We start from the raw sequence: 6811 nt of genomic DNA, 5'->3' as shown, positions 1-6811 counted from the left end.
TGTTAACATTAACTTTAGCTAATTCAACATTAAACTTTGTTCTAAAAGAATGCTTTAAGGTGTCTGAAAATATTAAAAGTCAGTCATAATTAAATCAAACAATCCTTAAAAGCATAAAAATCACAAAGTAAAACTATTAATCACAATAAGAACAACATATTTATATTCATTACAATTCAGCTATAGACCTTTCACATTGGAACTCAGATGTCAATTGAACGTATGTCAATGTAAACAAAGATCAGCTGATGGAAAAATGTGGTGTGCGTACATAAATGTAAAGTCAAATGTCGTCTTTTGTGTTGGAATAACATTATAATGAATTAATAACTTAAACAAATATAATTTTGCTACACTCCCGCAACAAAGATTTCAACACAATAGCGTACATTCCCTTTAAGCAGTTAGGTTATTTAATGAAACCCATACTGTTATTAACACCAATTATAAATATATACTTTTACAGTTAGGTTAACATAAAACCTCTACTGAAAATAAGACTTATCATAATTATGTTATTTAGTTAGGTTATAATAAAACCTGTACTATAATAACATTAAATAACTCACATTTGCAGTTAGATTTATAATAAAACCTCTACTGACAAATAGATAAAAATACATTTTTATGGTTATATTGTATTCTCTGTATCTATCCTTAGAATTAATAAAACTGGAGTTCATTAAATTGAAACATCCTATTAAAACAAACAATTTCTTTTTAAATTAAGGTAGTCAATCACAAGATCTTTAATGACACTTTTAACACAATGATTGAATACTATTACAATGAAATTAAAATGATACAACATAAATTGATTGGTATTGAGATAAAGTAGATATTTTGGCTTGCAGAATGCAACCAGATAGTGACAAACAAGACTTTAATCATCTTGATCCTTGAAATCTTTCCATACATACTCTCTGTCCTACATTAGGCTTAAACCCAGGAATGTATTTTTCCAAGCCTTTTAGGATTTCAGAGTCTAGTGGTTTTCCATGTGAATTGGTTAGACAAAACAATACTGAATAACATGGTCTTTCAGGATTAAGCTTATGCATAGACTTACATCCTTTACATAATAAAATCTTTGGAACAGATTTAATATTTATGCATTGACCACCATGACATGAGAGAGATGATTGGAGACAAACAGCACAGTGTTTATAAATAAAGTTCTTCCTTTGCTTAACTCTTTCCTGAGTTGTAAGATTAAGGAATTCGGAACACTGACTTACACTGTGATTGTGTCCAGAAATCACACAAGGAAATGATTTCTCACCAGCAATTGCCTGCTTTGATATGTTAACAGACTTGATCCTTTTGTGATAGGAATTACATGACTCCTTGTCACAATTGGAATACTTTGAAGCAGAACTATCATGCTTTAAGATTCTATCATGAATTTTGAACTGAAATCTGACTGTATCCAATAGAACATTAAATGCTATTTTACCTTTAACATGAATAGTATCCTCTTTAATCGAATCCATCTGCTTAAAGAATTTTTTCTTAGCATCATGAGGCATGAGCTGTAAGAGTTTAAGAAGAAACTCTTGTGAAAAGATACACACCTCAAACTCCTTTGAATGTTCAGAATTAGAAACTAGGTAAGAATTTATTGTTTCAAGAACAGCTTGAAACTTTCTGTAGTATGGAACTGAAACAGCAGGATTGGAATGATTGTCAGGTATTGTTAGATCAATTAAAGGTTGGATAAGATTCATTAAAATAGGTTTAGGATCCCCATATTTATGAATCATGTAAGATTTGATAGCTTCATAATCATGCATGTATCTTGTAACTTCGTCCTGATGAATCTCAACAAGATACTTGGAATACAAAAAGTCAGCTTTTTCAGCAGAATAATCAAAGTCAAAAGTTAAAGCCTCAAATTCCTTAAAGAATCTATAAATGTCAATATTAGGATCTTTAGAGAATTTACTCAAATTTCCATACAATTTTTGGCCTTGAGATTTCTTGAAGAGTTCCTTAGACAGGAAGAGATGTCTAATATCAATAGTCCAATTAATTGCATTCTTTACTACTTCAGCAACAGATAAAGCTAACTTAGCATCATGAAATTTGAAAGTGATGTAGTCTCTAAGAGAATGCTGAAGTGAAGATATTTGCCTATCTACAACAGGAACATGGCTATTGTGCAAATAGACCAAATAAGAATGAGACAAATCCTTACTAGGTGTAGCAATTAAAATCTTGGAAAGAGAATGCATCTCATCATTCAGAACTTTATCAACAATATCAACCTTCTTCCTTTCATTATCCAGAGTTGGATTGTCAGTTGGAATGTTTTCAATATGACCAGAACAAGAACCACTGTCTTCAGAGAATAAAGACTGATGCTGGTCTTTAGGCATAGAATTGGAAACAGTTTTACTGCAAGAAATTGCAGAATCCAAACCTTCAAACTTGGCAATATAATCACGAAGCTCATGTGAGTTTTGTATTATATTGGTAGGAATGACATTTTCCTCTAAGGAATCAACTGCATTACTGCTATCACTGTCAGCTGAAACATCAAGCTGAGTTTTCTTTGTAAGAGAGAGAAAAAGAGGATTAGGACAGTTAACTAGCCACTCAAGTTTACTTTCCTCAATCTGAAGAATTAAAGCACAACATTTTTTAATATGTGTAATAGATTTCATATTAAATGCTAATGCTTGAGCAAAATGTAACCTTACATTCAAATGTTCATAGGATAGAAAATGGCTATTCAAATGAGAAGAATTTGAATATACACTGCCATATACTTCTAGTCTAGAAATCAGTTTTTCAGCATTGGCAAGAAACAAGTCCAATTCAGTAATAGAACAATTATCATTCAAGTCTGGAAGTGAAAGGTTAGAACTTGAAGCACCTGAATTACTCAATGAACATGTGCTGCTATAACCTGATTCAGATTCTTCAGGTATTAAGGGTAAAAAACTCAAATTTTTATATGACAACATGATTCAGTTATGATTATGCTTGAATAGGCAATTATTGAGAATGAAGATTCAGAATTAAATATTCAACAAAAACTGAACGAAGTATTTGATTAGGTAGTACAAGACTCCTTTATCAAAATACTTTGTGCCACAAAATTTCTTGCAAGTTAATTGTAATCTGTACTGATAAAACAGAACTCTCCTTAAAAAAAAACAAAGAAAACAAGAAAAGAAAATTTTGTATCTGATACACAAAAACTTTAACTCAATACAAAATAGTTAATTATACACACCAGTAGTGTACATTTAAATCATGATAGTGTATGATTTTAGAAATATATGTAATAACTTGGTAAGAAAAATGAGTATGAATGGATTTTTCCTTTCTCAGATTTTCTTAATGTCAGAAATTACAATGACAAGGATGACAATATCCATAAGTAGTATGAAAGTAAATGTTTAAAGATAACAATTATAATATTTCATTAAGTTTTAATTACATCAATTAAACTGTGAACTTACAATCATTTATACATAGCTAATTCTCTTAAACATTCAATTAAGAAAATATTTAAGCGTTTGATTTGGTCACAACAATTGTATAGGGAGTTACTACCCCTTACATAAAGGCTCCGCCCCAAGAAATTAGGTAAATAGACTTGAAGAGCTCCACACTTATAAATAAAGAGGGAGAAGAAATGCTATCTATGCCTTTTATCTATATTGGGTTGGAGATTTTATGATATAGCCAAACTATTTTGTCCTTGACTAACAAAGCAAATTATAAATAATTTGGGAGGTATGTTAAACCAAGTCTTTCCTTCTGATAAGTAGAAGGGAACAATAAAAATGATTTCAAACTAGTTCATAAAAACCATTAAATCATTTAGAGGGTAGAATTATGAATAATAATTGGGAAAGATATATTTCCCTTATTATATATTCAACACTAGGTTTAAGATAAATCATTAACTATAAACTATAATATAATATTTCCTTGACTCCACCTTTAAGTGAAAAGAAAAGGGGAGGGGAAATTCAGAGAAGTGTGTTACCACAATTAGCTCCACCTATGATGAGGGTAGGAAAATGTGAAAAGGGGTTACAAACCCTTTCTAATGAAATACCTTTTTTTAACAAAGTGGAGGAGTAGTAAACCCCTTTGAGTATGTTACTATGTAACGATGTAACAAAATGGGCACACAGAACCAGATAGCAACATTCTTTATTCCTTTTCCTTGTTAACCTGTTATCAACAATTGAACAGGGAGGAACATACAAGAGAAGAGGTCTAAATAATTGTGAATGATAACTTCTTAGAAGTTTAGAATATTACGAGTGTAATGTTTCCTTTAATATTATCAGAATCAAAGAAAACATACAGTAATATGTGAATGTACAATTAAACAAGAATAGGTATATTAATAATAGGAATGTAGTTTTCCTTAAATATATTCTTATTTTATATTTGTACCCTAGAAAGAATTTTTATCTATGAAGATAAAAGCTTCATAAATTAGGACACAAAAGCCCTGATAAATACTCAACCATAATATACAGTGAAATCACAAATGGTCTACCTTTTGAGAAGTAAAAGGAAGAGGGTTGTATTCTACACTTTATGGGAGAGGGATTTACAAAGATGAATAGTACATATTTGAAGTGTACAAAACCTTTCAATAGATTATTCCTTTTCTATGACACAAAAAGGGGATGAAAGGGAGCAGGAATGGGTTGTAATAAAACCCCTTTCCAAAAGAACTTAACTTCCACCCTGAGAAGGAGGGGGAAGAGGAGAAATGGATTTAGACTAACCCTTTTCTTTGAATTTTAATCCCTAAGTTACTACACTATAATAACTGTAGTAGGGATTAGAGCTTTGAAAGTTTGGTGGTTTTATTAACAATGGATATATGTACTATTAACACTAACCTGATATGTTATGTAACAAGTAACATAAGAACTCACCATATGTGCACTGTATAACAACACCAATTAGCAGTACATTTTAATTCACTTGTTGAAAAAATTAAGTTGAAATTAAATGCCTTGCCTTTGAAAGAAAGAATTGAATTAACGTAAAAAACACGCATACGTTTTTTAATGAAAATCGCTAATAAAATCTTTTAGAACTGAAAAAGGATTCTTACCTTTAGAATAGAAAATAAAGAGACCACGATTTTGATTATATAGATACGTTTTATATGTTTAAATTAGACAATAATAGAATATTAAGATTGTTAACATTAACTTTAGCTAATTCAACATTAAACTTTGTTCTAAAAGAATGCTTTAAGGTGTCTGAAAATATTAAAAGTCAGTCATAATTAAATCAAACAATCCTTAAAAGCATAAAAATCACAAAGTAAAACTATTAATCACAATAAGAACAACATATTTATATTCATTACAATTCAGCTATAGACCTTTCACATTGGAACTCAGATGTCAATTGAACGTATGTCAATGTAAACAAAGATCAGCTGATGGAAAAATGTGGTGTGCGTACATAAATGTAAAGTCAAATGTCGTCTTTTGTGTTGGAATAACATTATAATGAATTAATAACTTAAACAAATATAATTTTGCTACAACTTTTTGTTAAATTATTTAATGTAAACAGATTGAAAAAACGCACCATGTTGCTTTGAGTATGTATGGTTTAAATAGACAAATTAAACAATAAAACAAAGATTTTTTTTAGTAGCGAAGCTACTCTATAATTTTAAATGTCCGTATGTCCGTCTGTCTTAGTTTGGGGGAAACGTGATTTTCTCGGCTCCTTTAAAAGATAAAAGGCTGAAATTTTTTGACAACATTACCATTATTAAGGAGCACAATTGACGATAAAACATCAATGGCGGTTGGACCGCTTTTTAGCAGGTTTCAGGCTATTTTTGTATTTTTCACATTTTTCTTCATATCTATGGTGTTTATGGTCCGATTTCCAAATTTTTTTTTAGTTTTAGATATCAAAATTAAATTTCCTGTCGTTTAAAGAAAACAACTATGACGGTCAGACTGCCTTTAAGCAAGGTTTAGGCTATTTTTGTATTTTTCACATTTTTCTCCATACCTTTGGTGTTTATGGTCCGATTTCCAAAATTTTTTCAGTTATGATATCAAAATTAAATTTCCTGTCATTTAAAGAAAACAACCATGACGTTCAGACTGCCTTTTTGCAGGTTTGACTATTTTTAAATTTTTCCTTATTTTTCCATATCTCTGATGTATATAGTCCGATTTTCCAAATTTTTTAGGTCAAGGATATAAAAATTTAATTTCCTGTCATTTTAAAAAATAACCATGGCAGTCAAACTGACTTTTAGCAGGTTTTTGGCTATTTTATATGTTTTACATATTTCCCTATATCTTTGGTGTTTTTGGTCCAATTTTAAAACTTTTTTGGGATATCAGTATCAAAATACTTTTTCCCATTGTTATGAGCATCTTTTATGTAATTTTCTTTGACCTTCACATCATACAAAATATGTGGTTTATTTATTTTCTCCAATAAATCTATTCTTGATATTAATAAATACACTTTAAATCTACTTGTACGTATTCCCATCCATGATTTTTTGTGCTTCGCTACTTATGGATGTTGTCATCCTTGTTTCATTTTTATTATATAATATCGGCTGTGATACTGGCATCTAGGGGCTTTGTTTTCAAAATAGGAAAATGGGTTAAAACTAAACTTAGATATAAAAACTAAATAGCCTTAAAACTTCTAGGGACTTTCATAAAATGGAGAACTCCATTGGTTCTGTAGTTATCAAAATCTTTAGGATACAGACGGAAAAACTCTTTGTATAATAGGATAGTAAATCTTTATTTACTATCGTTTCCTTGGTCTCTGC

The sequence above is a fragment of the Acartia tonsa genome, chromosome 6 (genome assembly GCF_053477335.1).
Source record: "Acartia tonsa isolate MP-2025a chromosome 6, ASM5347733v1, whole genome shotgun sequence".
In the NCBI taxonomy this organism is placed as follows: Eukaryota; Metazoa; Arthropoda; class Copepoda; order Calanoida; family Acartiidae; genus Acartia; species Acartia tonsa.
Note: the sequence above shows the minus strand (reverse complement) of the source record.